Source organism: Vulpes lagopus, chromosome 3 (assembly GCF_018345385.1).
Source record: "Vulpes lagopus strain Blue_001 chromosome 3, ASM1834538v1, whole genome shotgun sequence".
Lineage (NCBI taxonomy): Eukaryota > Metazoa > Chordata > Mammalia > Carnivora > Canidae > Vulpes > Vulpes lagopus.
Window position 1 is genome coordinate 147,843,795 of NC_054826.1, and position 15,959 is coordinate 147,859,753.

General features: G+C 44.4%; 1 long non-coding RNA gene across 1 annotated transcript; it reads right to left on the minus strand.

The window, feature by feature from the left end:
• Positions 1–1,291: 1,291 nt before the first annotated feature.
• Positions 1,292–15,387, minus strand: LOC121486619. The gene is made up of 3 exons (XR_005986697.1): positions 15,286–15,387; positions 2,727–2,968; positions 1,292–1,441 (listed from the first exon to the last, which is right to left on the minus strand). It is a non-coding gene; the product is annotated as an uncharacterized LOC121486619 (long non-coding RNA).
• Between the last annotated feature and the right edge of the window lie 572 nt (positions 15,388–15,959).

Genomic DNA, 15,959 nt, shown 5'->3' on the forward strand with positions numbered 1-15,959 from the left:
CAGGAGGAAGAGGGGATCTTTTTGGGTACACACAGGGGCGCCCTGGTTTCCTGGTTACACCACTCTGTTCTTCCTTGGCCCGAGGCCCTTGCACTAATTGCAGAGAGCTCTCAGTTCATAGGGGCTTGCTTCTTTCAGTGGTTGCTCGCTGCAGAAACTGCTAGACAGGGGCAGGTGGGGGGTGCTATCTCTCCCTGACATCTGCATGGACTCTGTCTCTATAGATTGCGGGGATGAGAGTGCTTTTTACGAGAGTGGCTTTTGTGGTGGGACGTGAGAAGCTTCCAGACTGCACATAACCTAAAGCAGGTTTTCTTCACTGAGCAGAAGCCATCGATACTTCCTGTGTGGCAATAACGAGCTCATTAGGGACGTGGGGCTGGGAGCCTGGAGTGGGCGGTGGGGCGCTGTCCTGGCTGCAGAGCGCTTCCTACAGGTCCCTCCCTGCTTCTGTCGCCTGGGCAGGACAGAGCCACCCCCCTTCCTCTTCCCCGAGCCCTGTCCCTGCTCAGCACCCCTGTGCCCTCTCTAATTTCCCTCTTCCTCACGCAGTCCAGCTGCCTGTTGAGGCTTCTCTCCTGGTATCTACAGCCTTCTGATCAGCTGGAGATTTACCTTCAATCAGGGCCAGACTGTGGTCCCCAGATTCATACCTCTTCCTTCGCTTAGTGAGGAAAGGGTCACCTTCCCTTCCTGCCACCGCTTTCCCTGGTAGCCGCCTGTCGTGCTGAGTAATACAGTCCTCTAAGTGGGAAGGTGTAACTGGCAGTGCGAGAGCGCACCTGTGCGAAGCCGTCCAGGTGACCACGTCCATCACAGGCAAGTTCGAATCCCTGGCACCCCAGGAGGGGCTTTCACGCCCAGTCTCATGTCCAGTCTCGAGTTCTTGAGTTGTTCATGTGAAATCTAGATGGCTAGAAACCTCTTGTTGTTTCCTTCCGGCCAGGAATTCATTTCCTTGCAGGCCGCCCAGTCGGGCCATCCTGGGTGGTCAGGGATGGGGAGGGCGCTGCAGGGCCTGGTGGCCGAGTCCCATCCCCAACAGTTAGCGTCATCGGGCCAGGAAGCTGCCAGCCAGTACCAGTACCAGATGATTTTTGCGGCTCGTGAGGCTGGTTGAGTCGCATGGAAGAGACATTAAATCTGGAGGATGAAGAGAGCAGACAAGAGGAGAGTCGGAGCCTGAACAGGGCACAGATGGGCTGAGGGGCAGTTGAAATGCACCCACCTTCCCTGGGCTTGGCCGGCGGGGGACGTGCTCTCAAATGGCCAGTGGGAGCCATCCGTCAGTTTTAGTCTCGTCCGGGCAAGATCTCCGGTGGGACATGATGGGGCTGAGAAGCCCTTGCTCCTGCCCACGCCTCCAGCTACTTGCCCTCACCAGAAACCATCATGCTCTCTCTGGCCCTTGAGGCTGAACGTGTCTCCTTCCTCCCAACCCCTGTAACATGGATAAGTATTCATTGCAATAAATAATATATTGATAATGTATTATATTCTTGACATTATATTAATATATGTTAATAATAATATATTACTGGGCATTTATATATTAGCATTATGTGTCATATAATATTAATATTATATATAACATACATTAAGAAAATATATTGGTATGTTATGTAATAACTTTATTTATTTATTTATTTATTTATTTATTTTGGCTTTTTTTTTCTTTTTTTTTTTTTTGGTCTTGGTTTTAAATGGGAACTTCTTCAAGCTGCTTTCCCTACCTGCAGACCCTCCAGACCCTCCAGACCCTGGTCAGGTGCTCTACGTCCTTGCCCTTAGAACCCTGTACTCACAGATAATGTGCATCCATGTACCTTTTTGTATCTTTCATTAGACTGTAAGCCTAACATGAAAGCCAGAAGGGATGTGTATAGTACAAGATTCAGCACATTGTGCCCTCCAAATAGTTGGGCTTGGCTATGGAGAGGCAGCCAGGGAATTTGGAAATTTGGGAATTTCTGGAAAAGGAACACAAAAACTCACAGGTAAACTCCAGTGTCTAGAGGGCAGAGAAGGGCCCTTCATAAGTCAGTTACCACTTACTGAGAATATTTCCCATTCTGGGTACAGGAGTCCCCCCAAATAATCAGAGCACAGTTGGAAATTGATAGAGGTTGCTCAAGAAGCAGGAGAGTGAACAGTCAGTCATTTGGGAGATCTGTCCTGAGTTTAGTGGCCTAGCCACCAGTCTGGGGTCTAGGGTCAGGGCTCTTCTCAGAGGGAGGGCTAACGAGGGTCTGAGAGAATAGCAGGCTCCCAGCTTAGACCTGGTCCTGAGAATGGGCCCCCAAGGAACACCAGGCAGCGCCAGATCCCACTGGCTGCCACTGAGGCCATCAGATCCTGGCTGAGCTCAGCAGGGGATGCAGATCCATCAGTTTTCAGATGTGCTACGGCCCTGGGCCAGGAAGGAGACTAAACTACACAAAGTCTGTTAAGTCCTTCCTACTTCTCATACCTCAGAATTGCCTCTTAGGTTTAATAAAAATTAGATTCCCAGGCTTCTCCTTACAGCTACTGAAATGAAAACCGCTGGAGGTTATGTCTCAAGTCTGAGAATTTTTAATGGGCTCTGATGGGATGAACTAGAGCAGGAAAACCAGTAGATTTCACATAGGAATCAGTGGGCAAACTCTCACATCTGTGGGCTGAATCTGACTGTATTCCCTTGCTAGGGCAGCTCTAACAAAGTATCACAAAATTGAATGACTTACACAACAGAAACATATTGTCTCATGGTTCCAGAGGCTAGAAGTTCAAGTTCAAGATGTCAGCTAGACTGGTTCCTTCTGAAGCCTGGGCGGAAGAATCTGTTCCATGCCTCTCTCTTAGCTTCTGGGTGTTTGCTCTGAATCTTTGGTGTTCGTTGGCTTGCAGATGCTCAGCCCGTCTCTGCTTTCAAGTTCACATAGCATTCTTCCTATGGCGTGTCTGTCCCTGTGTCCAAATCTCTCTTCTTTTTTGGAGATAAAGGTATCATTATTATAGGGTTATGATCTCCATCTAACTTGATTACCTCTATAAACACCGTATTTCCAAGAAAGGTTACATTCTGAGGTACTGGAGATTAGGGCTTCACCATATCTTTTTGGGGGGACATATTTCAACCCATAACACTGACCAAGTGGGAGAATTGGTTGGGGAACTGTAGAAAGATAGTAGATTCTGATCTGAGAGTTCAAAATTTGAGCGTTGCTTCTGACCTGCTTTCAAAACACTTAAGATAACATTTGGAGGGACACTTGGGTGGCTCAGTCAGTTAAGCCTCTGACTCTTGATTTCAGCTCAGGTCATGATCTCAGGATCCTGGGATCAAGGCCTGCATCCAGCTCCATACTCAGTGGGGAGTCTGCTTGGATTCTCTCTCTCCCTCTCCCTCTTCCTCTATCCCTCACCTACTCATGCATGTGCACGTGCATTCTCACTCTCTCTCTCTAAAATAAATAAAGAAGTCTTTTAAAAAAAAGATAAAATTTGGGAATTTCTGGAAAAGAAACACAAAAACTCACAGGTATAATAGAAAGATCCAACCATGAGACATAGATAACTCTCAGAAATAAAATTCTGGGGGAACCCCGGGTAGCTCAGCAGCTTAGCATTGCCTTTAGTCCAGGGCCTGATCCTGGAGACCCAGGATCGAGTCCCACGTCAGGCTCCCTGCATGGAGCCTGCGTCTCCCTCTGCCTGTGTCTCTGCCTCTCTCTCTGTGTGTCTCTCGTGAATAAATAAATAAATAATCTTTTAAAAAATAAATAAAATTCTGGTAACACAAGTAAAAGCGATCCTGAAGGAATCATTCTGTCTGCAAAGAGAGCTCTTTGCTTAGTTCTTACTATAAGGAGTCATTGGTGGTGGAAGAACTGTTGATGGAAGGGGTACAGAGTCAACAAAGAAAATAACTTGTAAAAGAAAGCTAAGAGTGAAGTACATCTTATAAAAATTCTAAGGGCAATGAAATGAGCTTTGTTACACGTGTAGAGAAAGAAGAACAAATGTGGAAGAGGTGATGGATGTTAACTAAGCTTACTGTGGTGATCATTTTGCAATATATACATATATGAAATCATTGTATTGTATACCTTAAACTTCTACAAGGTTATATGTCAAATATACCTCAATAAGGGTGGCTCAGTTGGTAAGCATCTGACTCTTGGTTTCGGCTCAGGTCATGATCTGGGGGTCATGAGATCGAGCCTCATGCTTTTAACATGGAGTCCTCTTGAGATTCTTACCCTTCCCCTGCTCATGCACTCTCATGCTCTCTTTCTCTAAAAATAAATTAAATTAAATTTTTAAAAATAAAATAAAATTTATTTTTAGAGAGAGAGCACGAGAGTGCATGAGCAGAGGGAGGAGCAATGGGAGAGGGAAAAGTAGATTCTCCACTGAGCACAGAGCCTGATGTGGGACTGGATCTCACAACCCTGAGATCATGACCTGAGTTGAAATCAAGAGTCAAATGCTTAACCAAGTTAGTCATCCAGTTGTCCTAATAAATAAATCTTTAAAAAACCCTACAAATATACCTCAGTAAAATTGGAAAAGAAAAGAAAATGTGAATTGAATAAAGAAAGGAAAATATTGATTTTTGTTTTCAGTAAATGATTTTTATTATAAAGAGACAAATGTAGTAGAGACACCACATGAAACAGAAGATACATCAGTAGATGATAGTAGACATCTGTCTATTTTGTTATGAATTCTTTAATGAAAGAATAAATTTCAAATTGTAAAAAGGCAGCTCAAAGATAGGGAAAAAGGAAAAGAAGTCAAATATAGATGAGATGACAGAGAGAAATCACCTAGTTGTCTTAAATGAATTAAAATATTTACACTACACGAGGGGTTGGTAAATTTTTTTCTATAAGGGTGATATTTTAGATTTTGTGGGCCACATGGTCTTTGTTGTAACGACTCAACTCTGTCTTTGTATTGTGAAAGTAGCCATTGGTGATTTGGAAATGAACAGATGTAGCTCTGTTCTAATGAAACTTTATTAATGAATCAGGCACCTAGCCAGATTTGGACTGCACTGTAGTTTGAAGATCCCTGCACCAAAGCAATGACAACCCCAGAAAACTGAGAGAATCATTGTCAGTCAACACTGAGCCCTGCAGGAAAGAGGAAATACCCAGAATCTGGATAATAGCAGAGGATAAGAAGAGGTGATTTTAAAATTTACAATCTATTTAGTTGATCTTGATTTCTGGCACATTTCCAGAACAAATTATTAGATAATCCCACTCAACAAATATTATTTGAATACTTACTGAGCACTATGTTCTCAGTTGCAAATACAACAGAGATAGCGTTTGTCCTCAAAGAATTTTAAGTCTCAAGGAGAGAGCAAGTGATGTTGTAAGAAGTGGTGACTTCAGGGGTATTGAATGTTCTGCAAAGGGAAAGGTATGGGGCAAATGGTCTAAACAGATCTAACTTTATTGGAAGGGGGGCTGTTCAGAAGCCTCCCTGAAAAACTTGAAATCTGAAATTTGAGGATTTAGGCTAGAAAGGGGGACAGGGTAAGAAAGCATACTAAACAGAAGGAAGGACTCATGTAAAAGCCCAGCACCAGAGGGAATCCTCAAGGCATCCAAGTAAATCCAAGTGTACGAATGGCTGGAAGAGAGAGAGAGAGAATGGAACAGGGCCAGCTGAGCAGCAGGTCACAGGCCAGGACTGTGGCCTTGGTTATCTCTCTGCTACACTGGCCTAGCAACACTGGAAAGAGTGGAAATGAAATGATCGACAAAACTTTGTTCTTTGTAAGATCGTATTGGCTCCAGTTATCACATTCCTCTTCCAGACATTCAAAAGCCAACCTCTTAGTTGCTCCTCCTAATCCCAGCTCCTTCCGATCACACCCCATCCCATGCAGCTCTAAAATTCAACTCTGAGTATAGCACACCTACGCTTAATACCCTACAATGGATTACCATGCTCCTTGGGGCTTCATATATTTGGCTTTTAACAAGGCATTTAATTCAGTCATTTATGATGTCTTTGGGCAATAAATTGAATTTGTAGCTGGATATAGAGACTTTAATGGAATACTGTTAACAGTCTTTAATGGATCATCACAGGCTCATGTAAACTCCTCTGAAGTTATGGCATCTAGACCACATGGCCTGCAAGATCTCTATATCAGGTGAATATAAGAATCACACTGGCTCTTTAATGACTTGACCCAGAAGTGACATCACCTTCATTCACAATCTATTGGCCAAAGGTAGTCATATGACTCCAATCCAATTACAAGAGAGTCTGGGAAAAGTAGGGGAGGACATGGCATATTTGGCAAGAACTGTCTTTGCTACAGTGTGCTTGTTGAGTCCAGAGATTTCACAGAACATGGGAGACTAGTTAATATGCACGATAGGAGAATTAACATTAAAAAACCACCTTAAGTACGTAGAAGAATATATCTAAACTCACAAAGAGATATTTAGGAGGATTCAATATAAAATCCTATACCTAAGTTAATTTTAAAATGAACGATTCTAGTACAAGGCGAAAAGTAACTTACTTGACATATTTCAATTTAAAGATAAACATACAAATGGTTTTAATTTACTACATACACAATATAAATCATCAGGGTCTGCCAAAGAAACCTAAAGTAATCCCAGTAGCATTAGTGGATGTATAGAGTTTACTATAAGGTGGATAACAATTGCCTTATTCTCTTGGCTGGCTGGAACACGCCTGCAAGTGGGTTTGGCATCAGGGGCTACATTTAAAGAAGAAATCTAAGAATCTGGAAGGAATCCAGAGCAAGGGAAGTTGGATAGTAAGGGTTGCTGAAAGATATGGGGAAAGCACTAGACTGGAACTAAGAGATCCAGGTTCAAGTTCTGGATCTGCTACTTCCAGGTGACTCTGGGCAGAACCCACCCCCTGCCAGCTGTACTCCAGTCCTCTAGATCCCATCTTCCTCCTGGGTAAAGAAGATGATCTGGACTTGAATTTCTGAAGTCCTTCTCAATTTGAAAGTTTGGCACCTATGACTTTATGCCATCTGAGAACAGTTGAAGGAATCTAGGGATGTGTAGCCTACAGCAGGAAAGACTGAAAGGGGACACAGAAGCTGTTTTTAATTATTTGGAGGATTGTCATGAGGAGAAGGAATGAGATTGCTCTGTATGTCATGCAAGAACAGACATATAGTCAGAGGGAAGAGGATACATGGCATATTCTGATCACTGGGACTTCCTAATGATGCAATGGGCTTCCGTGGGATCAGTGACCATTTAGCAGAAGCAGGATATCAGTTCCCTTCCAGCCCTTCCAACAGTACTTGGCTCAATCATACATCAATAAGTTCTTGGAAGAACTTCTAAGAATCATTCAATAAGTCACATATATGTAGAGATACTTCTACTCCTTGATTTTGCCACAGAACCACCTTCAGGAAATCATAGGCAGCTCTTGGAGCAGTGGAGGTGAACTAATTCTTCCTCATTTATCTTCTTGTCTGGTGTCCTATATGACCAAAGGGAGCCTATGAAGTACAGCCAGCTAGAGAGGAAGAAGGGTAGGATTTGTCATGGAACAGTGCAATGCTGATGGCCACATGATCAAACCAGGGCTGTGGCCTCCTTGGTCCTTTGAGCTAACCAAGATGCAATGCTGTTCGAAGGATTGTAGGGAGGAAATTATGGCCGCAGTTGAGTTGATACTGGAATGATTTAATTCCAGTGGAAAGTAGCAGAAGGCTAGGAGGCCCATAGATAGCCTATTTAATGGCTTCTCCTCTTCATGGTGATCTTATAAAAAACAAAACAAAACAAAAGAAAGCTGATCATATCCTTCCACCAATATTCTCCAACTGCACCTATAATAATATCCTAACTCTGTATCATGACTCAAATGGTTTCATTCCTGCCCTTCTCTCCAATAGTTACTTTTTGAGGGCAAAAATGTTCTCCATGTCCTGCTGCATCTGCAGTGTTGAGAATAGCACTTGGCATATACTTTAATAACTATTCATTGAATAAATGAGTCTAGACTTGACTTCCAAAGAACTTTACTAAATTCTTAAGAATAATCCCTTTTTAGAAATTCTATCCTTGTATCTCCATCATGCTTTGGGGATGAAAAGCATTATTTTGATTAATAATATGATAGCTGAAGAAGTGGAGAATAATGTCATATCCAGTTTAAGCTCCTTGAGGGAATTTGGTTGTGAGAATGGAATTACCCAAGTTGGACTCTGCCCAGCACACCAAGCTTAAGTTACTGGGTAAGAGTACATTAGAAAAATGAATTTTGGCAGCTGACGAAATATTCTCTTTATGTGGAAGTAAGTGACCTTGGATTCAGTTTCTTTTAAAGGCTGGATTTTTCTGGCAGGGGCAAGAGATGATACTTTGAAGGAGCTGGCATTTTGCATGAGCAAAGTACCAGGAAATCCATGCGTGGTTGGAGAGCATCTATTTCCCAGCATCCATTAGGGTATGGATGCAGTAGACCAAATCTGCTTTTTGTTTTGCCAGTGTTTGGCCTCTTCATTGGAGGGATCATCCATGATTATAGCTGACTATAGTCCAAGATTCATGAGCTGCCCTGAATCAGATACCTATGGTCCAAAAAGAAGCCATTTCTTCCTTCCTTTCTTCTTCTTTTTTTCTTAGTCCATTTAATTTCCCACATTGTCAGTGAATGAGTCAAAGATTCAATATTTATTCCCCAGAGACTGACTTTGGAAAAGCCAATGCAGTGCATCATACTGTTTCTAACCTAGTTCATCGTGACATTCTGGGATTTTGATAGGACATCTTTTGTGTCAAGCTGTCCCAGGGTAGCTCATACCCCTTTGTTCACTTTTGACAAGATAGATGGAAGACAGGGTGATAACACAGCAGGATGAAAGGGAGAAAGTGCCTTAGGAAGGGTGTATGCATGGCCGTTGGCAGTGGAGGATACAGACAGAGCTGAGGGAGTAGTAAATAGCCTCCTTGTCTGAATACTCAATATTCCAGCAAGCCCATAAAGCTGGAAAAGAATTGAAGCAGTGGAGGCCTTCATATATATATTCTCTGCTAGTAGGGTCATAAGTAATCACCTTTACTGTGAATCCAAACAGAGCATATGGTGCCAGTCATGTTGCAGTTTGGAGGACACCACCCTGAAGTACCTCCTCCACCAGCCAGTCTACAAGCTCTACTCACATCTTATCTAGTGTAACACCCCCATTTCTCAAAGACCCTGAGAAAATGCTTCTATTTCACCTGGGAGGGGATGGAGGTCAGTTGACAGGATTGGGATTGGTTTATTTAGCTGTCAGAGAAAACTGTAGGAGTAATTTGAACCAGGAAGTGTCGAATGGGGTAGGAGAGGTAGGTCAACACCAGCAACTGCTCTCACGGTGGAGAGCCCTGGGAAGGCAAAACCAGCAATAAAAGACCCTTATTTGGGGGAATGAGTGAGGTGAGCCACAGATTACCGGCAACATGCAACTATGAAACGGTTATTGCTTCATTGCTCCTCTTCAAATCTCACACAAGAACATCTCTTGTGCCGACTCTAATGGGAAACATGCAGGGAAGGGAATTCTGGAAAATGTAGTTCAGCCTTGCCAAGTTAACACTTATCAAGCCACCATTCCAGGTCAGCTGATTCCATCCATATACGTGGTATATGTTACTTTCCATAACACCACATTGTCCTTTTCCAAATGTGCTTCGAGTTACTTGTTCAACCTTTAAACCCAAGAAAGACATTCCTCCTAGTTCTATCTAGTTTGAGCACTGATATCACCACAGGCCTCCAGCAGGGCTGGCTGGTGGCTGGGGGGCAGCATGAACGAGAAAGACTCGGAGTTTAGCCTCTTCTAGAGCAGAGGGAACAACAGACTAAACCCTGGCTGCAAAGGAAAAGGGTCTTAGCTGTGGGGTGTATACCGTAGGGGTCAGGCATTTTGTTCCTCATGTACCTCCAGCCCTGCAACATCCCCTCTCACACAGCCAGCCACCAGGTACAATTAGGCAGTTTCTGTCTTGCACAGAGAAGTCCAAACAAAGGGAGGGGATGGGAGGGGCTGAAATATAGCCCTGCTTCTCCCACCAGGCTCAGGGATGCTTCAGCCTTGAGGAATGAAAACTTTTCCAATCCACAGGCCTGCAGGAGGCAACGTTCTATAGTTGGCATAAAGGCACTGGATGTGTCGCTGTGTCCCTTGAATCATTTGCCTGTAGCTGTCTCACTAGACTTCTCTTTGTTTCTCTTGGGAAAGCCATGCCAGGACAGTCTGCTGGACTGCACGGGCTGCTGTGACTAGCTCAGCTCCAGGCCTTGAGCTACCTCCGTGTGAGGGAAGTAGGAGTGACATGAAGAAACCGAACAAATAATTTCACACTGGTCCTTTCAAAGCATCAAGACAATGACCCCTCCATCATGACTTTGAGGAATTTCTCCTTTCCCTTTTGAGGATCAGCAGGGCATTTCTTTTTTTTTTTAATTAATTAATTAATTAATTAATTAATTTATGATAGTCACAGAGAGAGAGAGAGAGAGAGGCAGAGACACACAGGCAGAGGGAGAAGCAGGCTCCATGCATCAGGAGCCCAACGTGGGATTCGATCCCGGGTCTCCAGGATCGTGCCCTGGGCCAAAGGCAGGCACTAAACCACTGCGCCACCCAGGGATCCCAGCAGGGCATTTCAATGAGAAAACTGAGCTTGATATACAAGGAGGTGTGTGTGTGTGTGTGTGTGTGTGTGTGTGCGCGCGCGCGCTCGTGCATGCGCATGTGTGTGTTTTAGGAAGTGAGGCAATGCAAGTACATTTGGAAAGAACCAACTTCCCATCAAGATGGAAAAATAAAATGATGAAGGGTGCTAGGTGGTACTGGTGAGGGTTCAGGAGGACAGGGTGTGGCTCTTCTAAATAGGGCGATGGGGAAGGTCTTTCTTCCTGAAGACTGATCCATATGACATCTCTGTAGGACATGTAATATCATTACAGGTGAAGAAACTGAGGCTTCGAATATAAAACCTTTCTTGCAAAAATAGATCTCATTATTCATATGTTAGAGCCTGTCTCTCCCAGCAGTGTTTACTATGGCTTTCTTCTGAGCTGTAGAATGCAAAGCAATCGTGCCCGTACCCAGTTGAAGAACTGTAACACAAGGGATGAAGATAAGCCAAGGGTGTATCGAGATAGAGGAAAAGTTACATTTCCTGTGGCTCCCATAAATACAATGGCTTAGTTGGCCTGCTTATCCACCTCCCTCTTGTGCTACGATCAACCTCTGCGGATGCTAGGCAGGGTTCTGTGGCCATAGAAGAGACTTAAAAAAGAAATCACAGCCAATTTTTAAAAGTGGATTTTGGTTTTTAGAGTAGTTTTAGGCTCCCAGCAAAACTGAGCAGCAAGCAGAGGGTTCCCATATATCCACTGCCCCAACACACCACAGCCTCCCTGACTATCCACATCCTGCTCGACTTTATTTACAGGGTTGACTCGTACCCTGTCTTGCTTCGTTCTTATGAATTAAATCTGGGATGCAGGTTCAAGTACTATTCATCACTAGATGCTGAGTCCCCCGCACACCCCTGGGCTGCCCTGTCTGTCGGGGGACCTGCCACTGTCCCTCATAAATGGGGGGGGGGCCTGCTGCCTGCACAGGAGCTCAGAAGAACACACAGGGAACACAGGCAGGGGGCCGGCTCCTGAGTGCTGCAGGCCCATGAGCTACCGCAGGTCTTTGGCCATCCCCACTTAGCAGCCCTTTTGACTCAAGCGACTTCCTCTTCCAGGCCAAGGTTGGGATTACTTTTCTAGGAATTTCTCAGCCCTGGATTTCCCCTTTTGCTTTTTAGTTTCTCATCCTAAATTGTCTCATATTGCCCTCCAGACTTGCCTAAAAGCTCCTCATTTACTGTTGAGCCTTGAGTAAACTCTCATCTGCCACAGCATGCTGAGTCATGGTGATGGGACTTCTCACTGGCTGGGAGTTGCTTTTCAGACTGGTGGGCTTGGCCTGCAGCCGGCAGGAATTAGCCTCCAGCCAGACACCCACGCCTTTGGGCAGAGCCACTCCTGAGAAGCCATCAGGGTGGAAATGTGTCAGCCACCAGGAGGGTGGAAGAGAGGCATGGGTGTGTGTGTGTGGGGGAGGGACATCATGCCTGATTCTACTGGGTTTGAGGGGAGGTCTTGTTTGAGCTTGACCTTTTAGGGGAAAAGGAGTTGAAGTCATTGATGACTTGAGAGTCAGGGGGTGAGGTCACACTTGGGTTCACCTTATTTGGGAGAAGAAAGAATGAAATCATGTTGTGTTTCCCTTATTTGGGGCCCAGGAGTGAGGGGAGAGGGTACACCTTACTAGAATGTGCCTCCTTTAAGAGGCTGGGGAGGTTACCTTCCCTGGGTTGGGGGCGGGGAGGGGGGGTGGAGGGGGAGGAGAAGGTTTGCCTTCTTCCCTGCAGAGCTTGCTGGTCTCTGGGGAGCAGACCTTCTTGGGCCACACAATACTTGGCTAATGCTGCTGCTCTTCTCAGGACACCCAGGGCCACCCTAGGACTTTTGTGGGCCCTGGAGACTTCTTTCCTTCATTAAAAAAAGAATCAAAAATTATATTTTATAGCTATGTGGCTATAAAGATGAATATAATCCGGGCTAGAATCATTATTATATAAGCATTATGATATTCATTTTTCCTGATTTTAAAAGGAATTAAAAATAAAACATTTTTTGTGGGCCTCTATAAGTATCATGTGCTCCAGGCCCTCTGTGACGAACAGATAAATTGGCCCTCAGGTCAGGGCTCTCCACGTTTTCAGAAAGGAATCTGGGGCGGGCTGGAGCACTCCCAGCTCCCTTGCCCTCACTTTGCAGGACAGAGATGCTGGCGGGGGTGGGGGGTGGGGTGCTCGGAGAACCGCCCAGAACCGCACCTGCCTTCCTGCACAGACAGAGGGCACTGGGCAGAAGGGACTGCTCCAGCAGCAAGCCTGCAGGAGAGGACTACCTCAGGAGAAGAGCTCTAAGCTAAATGATTCATCCCTGAGGAGATACTACTCATTTCCTCGGACAAAGGCAGAGATGGATGGCAGGATTTGGAAACAATGTCATAGGTGATTAACTATGGAAACACTGCAAGGTAGGAGTGATCACATAAATTATTCACATTCACTCATTCATCCCATTCAACAAATAATTATTGAACACCAGCTATGTGCTAAGCACCAGGCCTTGGGGATACAGACAAGTTCAGTGGAACTTCAATTAATAATATATACATTTGAGGGACACCTGGGTGGCTCAGGGATGGCGCGCCTGCCTTCAGCCCAGGGCGTGATCTTGGGGTCCTGGGATCAAGTCCCACATCGGGCTCCCTGCATGGAGCCTGCTTCTCCCTCTGCCTGTGTCTCTGCCTCTCTCTCTCTTTGTGTCTCTCATTAATAAATAAATAAAATCTTAAAAAAAATAAGTAATATAAAGGGATCTGTTTCTTTATAGGCCTCTCATACTGTCCTTTTTCCTTTCATACTGAGACCCACAAGATACCCAGGACTGCCCCACACAGGCGTGGTCACATCACAGTAACTGTCACAATAACCTTCCGGGGCCTCTAGTTGCCATTGTCTGTCATTGACTAACCTCTGTCTCTGCTTGTAGGCCCAAACCCTACTATCCACCCAAGTCACTTTAAAAATAGAAGGTGGCTTTTTCTTCCTCTAAGTATCTGCCAGAACCAGGGGAGATGAAGAAGTCATTGCTAATTAATGAAGCTTCCAAATGTCAAAACAGAAATCATTCCTGTCACTAAGCACAACTAGAAGTGAAATGTGTGAGTAGAGTTGTCTAGATAGTTCATCAGTGAATCCCAGAAGAGCATCCAGGGAGATTCAGGAGCAGAGAAGGGCTCCTGCTGTGACCTTACAGTATGAGTGAGGCATGACTAACAGGAGAGCAGGAATGGGAAAGACAGGAAATGGCTTTTATTTTTTTGAAAAAAAAAATACCCAAATAAATTTAATTTATTTTTTAAAGAGTGGAGAGTCATCAGTCCCCCCCCTTTTTTTTTCCTCCTTTTCAGAGGGAGAGTGAGAGAGAGAATCTTAGGCAGGTCTATGCCCAGTACAGAGCACAGTACAGGGCTCGATCTTGCAACCCTGAGATCATGACCTGAGCTAAAATCAAGAGTTGGATGCTTAACCGACGGAGGCACCCAGGCGCCCCCGCCCCCCAAAAATATATTTTTAAGTAGGCTCCATGCCCAGTGTGGAGCCCAACGTAGGGCTTGAACTCATGACCCTGAGATCAAGACCTGAGTTGTTATCAAGAGTCGGATGTTTAACTGATGAGCCACCCGAGTGTCCCCCAAATCAATTTAATTTAACATTGAAAAAATATAAACAAATCTTGGCATGGGAAAATATCACAAACAAGAAAATTAATATATAACAGACAGTAAGGAAAAGTGTGGTACCTACGATACAGTATAAATACACAAATAGCAAAAGCCAGTCCCCTTCCCAGGGACGGAACCCAGCAAGTCTCCCTGCCATTTCTGGACCTCCCCCACCTCCCGCCTGGCCCTCAGTGATGAAGTTCACCTCTGACTCACAGTCATCACCCTAATTAATGAAGAAATCTAGGAGCCTCCAAGACGAGCTCGAGAAGAAAGGTGGCAGGATTCTTACTCCTCCAGGGAATTACAAGGCCGAGGGGGACACTAGACATTTGTCCAGACTACACAGAGATGTACCAGGCCCTTGGAAGCCAGAAGCCAGATCTCTGATGCTGACCTGCAGGCCTTGATGGGGTTCAGTCTTCCCAGTCTATGTATATAGTCACTCCCTCCCTCCCTCCCTCCTTCCCTTCCTTCCTTCCTTCCTTCCTTCCCTCCTTTTCCCCTTCCTTCTGTATAGTAAGTAGAGTACACAGAACACAATTTAATCTGTTTCAGTTGATAATAAAAATCCAGGATGCCCGGGTGGCTCAGCGGTTGAGCATCTGCCTTCTGCCCAGGGCATGATCCTGGGGTCCCGGGATCGAATCCCACATCAGGCTCCCAGCATGGAGCCTGCTTCTCCCTCTGCCTGTGTCTCTGCCTCTCTTTCTGTGTCTCTCATGAATAGGTAAATACAATCTTTTAAAAAAATAAAAAGATAAAAATTCTTCTGGAATTTCAGATTCACCACTAGGAATTATTTTCATCAGCTGTAACAACAAATACTGATATAGAAAGTCTGGAGACTAGTCTGAATTGTCAAAGCCTTGAGAAATATCCTGAAGGTTGGTTATGAGAAATTCTCAACTTACAGTTACTTTCTTGAGATTTTCCATTCTCTCCTAAAAGTCAAAGGCAGAAGAATTTCTGATTGCTTGAAGTTTCCGGTTGTTTAGTCTCCAGTGGAAGCTTTCCTTGCCACTGTCCTCTTCTTTGGCAGATACATCAGGGTTAAAATATTGGGAAGAACCGAACAAGGGGAAAATCCTTTCTATTTATATAAACCACCCACAAATCTGGCTGCAAAATCATCTTCATATACGTAATTACCTCTGGTTGAAACACTTTATCTTGATTAACTAAAGCACTTCTGCTGCTCCCAACAGCAGGGAAGAGTTCCTGGAAAGGACTCCAAAGTCACTTCACCTCTTTAAAAGCTCTGTTGTCCACAAGTCTAGACTGGCAAAGGCCTGCCACCACTTTAATGATTTTATCTGGTATAGCAGAAGTGTGGCAATTACGTACTTTAAATTACTTCTGTTATAATTGAACACTACCTACATAATTAACACTCTCGATTAAAAAAATGTTTTTCTGTTTTAAGTGTCACAGGTTTTCATTGTAGAAAAGCATAAAATACAGAGAAAAAAATAATAAAAATCACATAAGTGATAAATACCATTACTAAATGACAAATCACTATTAAGCGATATGTACTATTAATATTTTGGTGAATATCCTTCAAGTATTTTTTCTGTTCATACAG